Raw genomic sequence first — 10,393 nt, 5'->3', positions numbered from 1 at the left:
AATAGCCTGTGGGAAGGGACTGTGGCTGTGGGAGAGCAGGTATAGTAGGGAGAGTTGGTGCCTATAGTAGCAGTGGGATAATAGCCTCTGGGAAGGGACTGGGGCTGTGGGATAGCAGGTATAGTAGGGAGAGATGGTGCCTATAGTAGCAGTGGGGGGGATAATAGCCTCTGGGAAGGGACTGTGGCTGTGGGATAGCAGGTATAGTAGGGAGAGATGGTGCCTATAGTAGCATTGGGGGGATAATAGCCTCTGGGAAGGGACTGTGGCTGTGGGATAGCAGGTATAGTAGGGAGAGATGGTGCCTATAGTAGCAGGGGGATAATAGCCTCTGGGAAGGGACTGTGGCTGTGGGATAGCAGGTATAGTAGAGAGAGATGGTGCCTATAGTAGCAGTGGGGGGATAATAGCCTCTGGGAAGGGACTGTGGCTGTGGGATAGCAGGTATAGTAGGGAGAGATGGTGCCTATAGTAGCAGTGGGGGATAATAGCCTCCGGGAAGGGACTGGGGCTGTGGGATAGCAGGTATAGTAGGGAGAGATGGTGCCTATAGTAGCAGTGGGGGGATAATAGCCTCTGGGAAGGGACTGTGGCTGGGGGATAGCAGGTATAGTAGGGAGAGATGGTGCCTATAGTAGCAGTGGGGGGATAATAGCCTCTGGGAAGGGACTGTGGCTGTGGGATAGCAGGTATAGTAGGGAGAGATGGTGCCTATAGTAGCAGTGGGATAATAGCCTCTGGGAAGGGACTGGGGCTGTGGGATAGCAGGTATAGTAGGGAGAGATGGTGCCTATAGATTTCTAGCTAGCTGTTATAAATACAACTGATATTGACATTGCAGTATTAATGGTATTGTGGGGAATATGTTTGATATAGACTGCCTTCCTGCCTTCTAAATAAAGATTATGAAAAAATGTTACCTATGGCAGTGCCTGCATGGCAAATAAATGTCTGTATGTACATATGATGTTCCTGCCTGTGCTAGTTGCAGATGGAATCCATGGCTATTTGCACCCAGAACATAAACCTGGAATCTGATCTGGTTTCTCTCAAGGAAATGGTAGAAATTAAAAACTGAGATCAAAACAAAAAGATTATTTTGTGCAAGAGATTAAATGAGAATACAGAGTAGGGATTGTTATATTTCTGCAATGAATTAGATATGAAGTCCTGGAATGTGGTGCCATAAACTGTGACAGATACACAATGCCTTTTCCTAGGGCCATCATGTTGAACTGGGAGGGTTTTACAGTGAATTTATTGAGCAAATGATGCCACTTGGGGAAAGTGCAGTACAAGTAATACATTAAAATACATTAAAATAAGTGAATGTAAAATTGATGATAGTGCCATTCTAAGCACTTTTGCAATTTACAGTCATTATTTTTTTGAAGATTCAAAGATATTAAGGGAAATATGTACTGTTTATACGAAGAGCACCACCTGCTGGTCAGTTTCCAACCATGTTCCAGTTGAGGAAGTTGTCAGGAGAAAGAACGAGGGCTGGTCTGATGTTCTTCTAGTTAGAAAAAGCATTAGAAACCTCAGATAACTTTTCTAGTCTTTCCTAACCAGAAGAACATCAGACCAGCCCTCGTTTTTTCTTCTGACAACTTCCTCTACTGGAACATAGTCAGAAACTGACCAGCAGGTGACGCTGTTGTGAGAAAATTCATTCATATTCAGGGATTCTGTCATGATTTGTATGGTGTACTTTTTATTTCTAAATTACACTGTTAACATAGCAAATTTAAAATGTTATTCTTGGACAAATGTATTTTTTAGTTGTAATATTGGTGTGTAGGGGCCATCTCAGTGCATTGTGCCTGAGTCTGAGCTTTCCGAAGCAGGCAGCACTACACAATGGAATTACTTTCAGATAACCTATTGTTTCTCATGCTCAATGTACTTAAATATGACCCAAGCCGTATAACAGCAAACCCAGGCTTCTCCTGTTTGGGTGCTATTCCTATGTCTACCACTAGGTGCAAGTGAGCACGTTTAGCAATGCATACAATTTGTAAACTCTCCAATGCTGAAATCTTTTCCAGCCTTCAGGTAACCCACTTTTTAGAAGGGTAAGGGGGGCTGGGGTGTCAATCATTGCTTCTTATTGTATTAAAAGCAGAAGGAAAGGTAAAAACTAAGTAAGCTTTATTAGAAAGGTCTATGTAAATACAGAAAAGGCACACTATCAAAAAAAACACAGGATTTCTTGTCTCCTTTTTTGTAAACATGTTCTTTGGGTATCTGACTTCCTCTCTCAGAAAAATACTTCATTGCCGGGGCCCGAGTCTGCACAGTTCTCTCCTCTCTCCTGCTCCCATAAGAATTCATAAAACTCTCTCCCCCCACCCTTAAGATTGTGTAATGTATGTATGTATGTATGTATGTATATCTTTATTTATAAAGCGCTACTTATGTACGAAGCGCTGTACGGTAGAATACATTAATACAAACAGGGTATTAGTTAGATAATAGATAAATACAAAGTATAACAATAAATACAGATAAATACAAGAGACATACAGTTGCAATAAGTTAAGAGTCAAAGACACAAGAGGATGGAGGTCCCTGCCCTGTAGAGCTTACAATATATATATGTTATCTGGGGCTTTTAGCCCTACTCAGGTATGGCAATGTTTCTGCAGAATAAATATAGCATTCTTGGTGGCACTAATGTGGCAAATCTATTGGCAGTAAAATGTAAATACAGTATGTAAGTAAAATGTAAATGCCAAAATTACTTTCCTTCTCCTAATGCATTTGGGGCTAAAAATCTCCCACTGCTTTTCACTGTATTTAATGTGTTTGGGGATAAAGTTCTAACTGCTTCTCACTGTATTTAATCTCTTTTGCATACCACTGCATCTCACTATATTTAATGTGTTTCAGGTGCCACTACTTCTGCCCCTCGCTGTATAATGTATTTAGGATCTGGAGTTATCGTTCATAAAAGTCAATATTCAATAATTTACAAGTGCATATTATATATATAAATCTCCTTTACTGTACAAGCTAACTGAGGCTAATGGGGCACATGGGGTAGTTTTTCCACAGTGTATTTTAGCTGGCAGAGAAATTCCTAAAGTCACCCTAAATTATTGGGAGGCAGTATAGGCAGTTTTGCCTGTTAATCCACTCTAAAATTCAGGACACTTGTAAGCCCAGCCATATGCAGTATCCTTTGAATAAAACCTTCCCTAGGATTGGCCCAACATTTGAATCAGTTGGAGGTGCTCTACAATACAGTGCATTCTAGGGAAAAAACATAGTGTACTACTCCAATATCTTTGCACTTAGCAAGTAAATGAGCCCCCAGGATTTCTTTCCAGGAATACCTAATAATTCTAAGCAAATAATTCTAATTTTTAAAAATGATTTCCTTTTTCTCTGTAATAATAAAACAGTACCTGTACTTGATCCCAACTAAGATATAATTACCCCTTATTGGGGGCAGAACAGCCCTATTGGGTTTATTTAATGGTTAAATGATTCCCTTTTCTCTGTAATAATAAAACAGTACCTTGTACTTGATCCCAACTAAGATATAATTACCCCTTATTGGGGGCAGAACAGCCCTATTGGGTTTATTTAATGGTTAAATGATTCCCTTTTCTCTGTAATAATAAAACAGTACCTGTACTTGATCCCAACTAAGATATAATTACCCCTTATTGGGGGCAGAACAGCCCTATTGGGTTTATTTAATGGTTAAATGATTCCCTTTTCTCTGTAATAATAAAACAGTACCTGTACTTGATCCCAACTAAGATATAATTACCCCTTATTGGGGCAGAACAGTCCTATTGGGTTTATTTAATGGTTAAATGATTCCCTTTTCTCTGTAATAATAAAACAGTACCTGTACTTGATCCCAACTAAGATATAATTACCCCTTATTGGGGGCAGAACAGCCCTATTGGGTTTATTCAATATTTAAATGTTTTTTAGCAGACTTTAGTTATGGAGATCCAAATTATGTAAAAATCCCTTATCCGGAAAACCCCAGGTCCTGTGCATTCTGGATAACAGGTCCCATACTTGTACAGCAAACTGGAAAAGGGCTGCAGCTGTAGGACAGTGTGTATAGTAAGGCAAGAAGATGTCAGTAAATGCTTATATCAGGACTGTCAATCCGGTAATGTACATGATGTGGCAAAAGGCAGAATGTCATACAAAACCATTAGTGGGAATAGTGCAATACACTCCCTTCCCCACCCTACCGAACAATCACTCTGGAACAAAGCATCTACTCAGAAATATATGGTTCAGCTGTGGCTGCAATACATAATGGTATCTAGTGGGTCAGTAGTGCTCCCACCCCAATCTGCTATTGTTGTGCTTCCACCTACTGGATGAAACAGAGCATTACAAGTACAGGGGAGGCAGCCAGATCAGAGACTGTACGGACATTTTTCTGCCTGTTGCAATGTTATTATGTTGGGTTGAAAACCCCAACCTACTGTCCTTCCACTTCATCTTATTCTTCCGCTTTTTCTTCTTCTTCATCTTATTCTTAGCGCCCCCCATTTTCTAAACGCTACTCCTCCTACAGTTTTAGGGGTACAACACCCAAACTCATTTTCACCATGAATTGTGCATAAGCCAAGCCACTTTCAGAAGCCTTGTGCGCTAGCCGAGACTCAAACCCGGGTTACAAGAATGGGAATTTGCATGACACCCCTACACTACTAGCGCTAATTACAGGTGAGTTAAGGGCAAAGTGAGATCTTTGCATTAAATTAGAACAATGACCCTTTACAATTGTTATAATGTGCTACCAAACACCAAGTTTAGCGTGTGGAATACCATGCCCAAAGTTATTTCTTTTAGTTGTCATTTAATGTTACCTAATAGACCAAAGTCTGAAATTCAAGAGTTGATTTCTATTTCGGAATTTTCCCCATAAATTGTGCAAGAAGCCACTTTCACAAGCCTTGTGCGCTAGCCGGGACTCGAACCCAGGTCGTATGATACCCCTACACTACTAGCGCTAATTGCAGGTTTGTGCAGAACAAGGTGAGATTTTTCCATTAAATTAGAACAATGACCCTTTATATTTGTTATAACGTGCTACCAAACATCAAGTTTAGCATGTGCAATACCATGCCCAGTCACTGGGTGACTACATACGCAAGGTTAGAAAAAGTGGGTGGGGCCGCCAAAAGCCAATCACATTTCTGTCTTTGTTTTCAGTGGGAAAATTTTAACTGCTGCCATTCTCACATGTTTAATGTCAGGGTCCCCAAACTTTGCACAGTTGGTCACTGGGTGACAATGTTCCAAGTTTAGAAAAGTGGGTGGGGCCAACAACAGCAAATAAGATTTCTTTATCAAGCATGCTTGATAAAGGGGTCACATTGCCCCGAAACGTTGCACCTCCGCAATAAACTTCTAAAAGGGTTTTACCCTTGTTTATAGTCCTGAGTGCCATTTGCTTTTTTTGTTGCTAAGTTTAAGCTGCTGCCATTCTTTAAATATTAATACTAAGGTCCCCAAACTTTGCAGAATTAGTCACTAGGTAACTGTGGTTCAGCGTTAGAAAAAGTTAGAAAGTTAGACTTTGTACAATCAGTCACTGGCTGACTACATATTTTGGGTTAGAAAAAAGTGAGCGGAGCCACCAATGTCCAATCTAGTACTTACTATGGATAGTGGCACAGTGAGTGCATGCTCTAGTACTTACTATGGATAGTGGCAAAGTGAGTACATGCTCTAGTACTTACTATGGATAGTGGCAAAGTGAGTACATGCTCTAGAGTTTGCATCATGCACTCAGCTCATGTAACAGCTCGTAGCTACTGTTATTATTATTATTACAGTATTTATAAGAGTTAATTAAGGAAGCAGCAATATTTTGCAGCCCTGTAATATGAATTGGGGAAACACAAACAGTTTGACAGACAGAATCCAAACAATTACAAACTATGGAATAAGCCTGTGTTCAGATTTAACCACCAAGTTTGCTATTTAGGGAATTGAGTCAGTTTTCTGTCATCAGCATTTCATGTCGGCTTTGTTTCTAATGTATGCTAAATGTATGCCATCACCCTGCATTAAACTAATCAGTACAGTCATCTGGCTTTTGTCACTTTTTGTGCCAGTGAATGTGAATCTTTCCATTACCTGCTGCTTCCCAGGCGCCCTTTGCCCCTGTGTTCCTCTGTACAATAGATGTACGAGCACCCTGGGCACCCCTCTGTGCCCCTCTGTCTGTGCCTCTTCCCAGGCTTCATTTCCACATTCATTTCAATTTATGTTGCATGTATTCCCTCTATTTATCTCTGCCCTGTTTTTCATTTCTCTGTCTGCATTAACATTGTCAGGCTTCATCCTAGTTCTATGTATCTCACCCTCCATACAGACATTCCACCCTAGTTCTATGTATCTCATCCTCCATACAGACATGCCACCCTAGTTCTATGTATCTCACCCTCCATACAGACATGCCACCCTAATTCTATGTATCTCACCCTCCATACAGACATGCCACCCTAGTTCTATGTATCTCACCCTCCATACAGACATTCCACCCTAGTTCTATGTATCTCATCCTCCATACAGACATGCCACCCTAGTTCTATGTATCTCACCCTCCATACAGACATGCCACCCTAATTCTATGTATCTCACCCTCCATACAGACATGCCACCCTAGTTCTATGTATCTCACCCTCCATACAGACATGCCACCCTAATTCTATGTATCTCACCCTCCATACAGACATGCCACCCTAGTTCTATGTATCTCACCCTCCATACAGACATGCCACCCTAGTTCTATGTATCTCACCCTCCATACAGACATGCCACCCTAGTTCTATGTATCCCACCCTCCATACAGACATGCCACCCTAGTTCTATGTATCTCACCCTCCATACAGACATGCCACCCTAGTTCTATGTATCTCACCCTCCATACAGACATGCCACCCTAGTTCTATGTATCTCACCCTCCATACAGACATGCCACCCTAGTTCTATGTATCTCACCCTCCATACAGGCATGCCACCCTAGTTCTATGTATCTCACCCTCCATACAGGCATGCCACCCTAGTTCTATGTATCTCACCCTCCATACAGGCATGCCACCCTAGTTCTATGTATCTCACCCTCCATACAGGCATGCCACCCTAGTTCTATGTATCTCACCCTCCATACAGGCATGCCACCCTAGTTCTATGTATCTCACCCTCCATACAGGCATGCCGCCCTAGTTCTATGTATCTCACCCTCCATACAGACATGCCACCCTAGTTCTATGTATCTCACCCTCCATACAGGCATGCCACCCTAGTTCTTTAAATAGCTCTGGGAAAAGTAAAGGTACCTTGGTTCGTGGCACTTCTTGGCCATGCTTATAACAGTAGAGGAAACAAACCATGGGGGTCCTGAATTAGGAGGATCTGGTCGGAGCCCCAAATGATTTGTAGTTTCAGTACCAGTGCTTGAACCAGATCATCTAACTCAAGATGTTGCAGTTGGTGAGGGCCAAAGAGATGTTGCAGGTTTAGATGAGAAGGTTTAGAGAGAGGAGGGCTGCGGAGAGATGCTGGGAGTTTTAGTAAACAACGGCTGAAAGTTTGGTGGTTGGACAACCCTAATGTCTTTATATTATGAGGGACAAAAACCATAAAGGGTCAGTACATTGACATAAATGACCTGAAGAATGCCAGTTTCACCTCCATCACCAGTTTGTAAACTGCACCTATTATTACCACACTTAAGTAACATACTGTATATTAAATATAATGGCCTTATTCCATCTCCCTCCATTAAAGAACAGCAGCATTTCGAGTAGAACTGGTAAATATATGAAACACTAAGCAACTACACACACCTGCTCAGCATGTGTCCGGCCCCGGCAAGATGTGCAAACAGAATCAGAATTGCCGTTGCCTTGGTTACATCACGTACCATAACCATTCCACTTTTCCTTTACTCCAGCTCAGTCACATGAAATCATGTTTTTTTTTTGTTGCACCCCAGAATTACAATAAATATAACAGAATTCAACCAAAATGTGAAATCAGATTTCTGAAAGAAGAACACATGGCCCCTAGTGCTGAAGAGTTCCAAGGTGCAGGTCTGGATACTTTCACACAGCACAGACACTTGGATGACCTACATGCAATTAAGCAGGGGTCTTTGGGCAATCATAAATTATAAAACAATTTTAAAAAACTGCTATGTAAAACTGGTGTACAAAGAATTAGCACATGCTGAGATTTCAGCCTGTAGTAACACAGAAATAAAGGCACAAATTGCCTGAAATAGCCCTTCCATGGCCCTGATAAGTATTGCCTGAAAGAACTTTGCTTGCCCAGGGCACCCTGAGTTGGGTGCAACTAAGGAGAGAAAAAATGGCAAAGTTTGTACCCCTTCCTCCATGCGCTCTCTGCACAGCCTGGCCTGGACTAGGCCCTGGCATTTCAAATACACAGAGGCCCAACCAGCCCCCACCAGCCCAATAAATAGTGACTGCCTATGGCATCTTACAGCAGCCCCTCTGGCATTTGCCAGAACCCACAGATTGCCAGTCCGGGTCTGTGCACAGAGCACTGGGGATGGGAGTACAGGAGTCAGTGGTGGTGGGTAAACGACAAGGGGGAAGTTTGTAGGGTCTGGTGGAGGGTAGCTTTAATCTAGTGGATAATGGCGAGGGTTGGAGCAGGAAGTTTGCATTGGGCCATTCCTATTCCCATATTATCTACTTTCAGTCAGACCCCCAGGTCAGTCTTTCTTGACAGATTCTGTGCGTAAGGAAGTAAAATATAAATTGTTGGTGTTAATGGTTGTAGCATATTCAGTTTGGCCATGAGGTGGCAGTGAATCCTAAGGGTAACCAGGAAAGTAATAAAGTTATTTCCAAATAAAATGTGCATAAAGGAAACAGAAACAGGACTTGTGTTGGCAGTGAGAGTGTAATGGACTAAAGTCTGTGTCAGGGAAAGGGTAGGCGAAAGAGATTTCCCGCAACAGTCTGTAACAAGAAGCTATAGCAGTAATCCCCAAGGAGTGACTCGTGAGCAACATGTTGTACCCCAACCCCTTTGGGTGTTGCTCCCAGTGGCCTCAAAGCAGGTGCTTATTTTTGAATTCCTGGCTTGGAGGCAAGTTTTGGTTGCATAAAAACCCCAGTGTAATTGCCAAACAGAGCCTTCTGTAGGCTGCCAGTCAAGATAGGGTCTATAAAATAGCCATTAATAGCTCTCATTGGCACCCCCAGGAACATTTTTCATGCTTGTGTTGCTCTCCAAAACTTTTTCAATTTAAATGTGGCTCACGAGTATAAAAGGTTGGGGATCCCTGAGCTACAGCAATTAAAGTTGGACTGGTTCACTTGAAAGTCTTCCATAATTCTTGACCCAACTTTACAAGTGGTTTGAAGTCCTTCTTTGCTCATATTTGTATGATAGCTTATTTATAAAGATCGCAAAAAGAACACAAAACAGTATGAAGGACAGAAACAAAAAGTTAATGATGATGCTGCAACAAAAAAATGTATGGCATGTGATCAAAATGCCCTGAGAGCTTACAATCTAGTGGCTGGGACACACGAGGTATGGGATTGTAGCATTGTTGCTCAACAGATATAGGGTATGGTAGGGACACTTTGGTAAACTGGGTTACAAGGGCTCCAAGGGGCACTGAAATTTGGAAGAGGTGGAGCAGGTGGAGTTGTTAGTATTGGAAAGGATGGGATTTAAGGGAATGTGTAAGTCTGGTAAGGAGGAGCACAGTCTTAAAGTATAGGAAGGCAGTTGAGCTTGGGTGATGTTCTGAAGAAGCCTTGGAGGGCAGCAGGGTTGAAGATCATGAGAGAGGACAAAAGGAGAAGATCAGGAGTAGAACCAAAGGGACAGTTAACGGTAGTAGTTTTATACAAGGGTGGAGAAATTCAAAGGAGCTAGGAGCTAGCGTGCAGAGCGCTTTAAATATAGGCAGTGATATTTTACATGGAATTCTGGAAGGAACAGGGAGTGACTGGTGGAAAGAAACTATTAGTGACCGGTGGAGTGAAAAGGAGTGAGAAGAGAAGTGGCTGGTGAGGTGGTTATGTCTGGCACATTCATTATTGATGGCAGAGATGAGAGCCAGCAGAGTGGAAGATTGTAGATACCAACAATAGTCTAGACATGATATGATAAGGGCATGGATAATACTTCTTTATATAGTGGTAATAAGAAAAGACTCAAAACAAATTGTTTCCATGAAAACTGAATCAACCGAATAACAGAAAAAAACAGAAAATTAGTTTTTTCTAACATAACCAATAGAAAATGATATGTACAAAAAAGCAAATTATGGTATATAGTGACTGCCTTTGCTTGATTGGTCTTCCTATACCCAGTTATAAGCTGGTAATCTAACATTCCAAACTCCAGC

Source organism: Xenopus tropicalis, chromosome 7 (assembly GCF_000004195.4).
Source record: "Xenopus tropicalis strain Nigerian chromosome 7, UCB_Xtro_10.0, whole genome shotgun sequence".
Taxonomy (NCBI): domain Eukaryota; kingdom Metazoa; phylum Chordata; class Amphibia; order Anura; family Pipidae; genus Xenopus; species Xenopus tropicalis.
Note: the sequence above shows the minus strand (reverse complement) of the source record.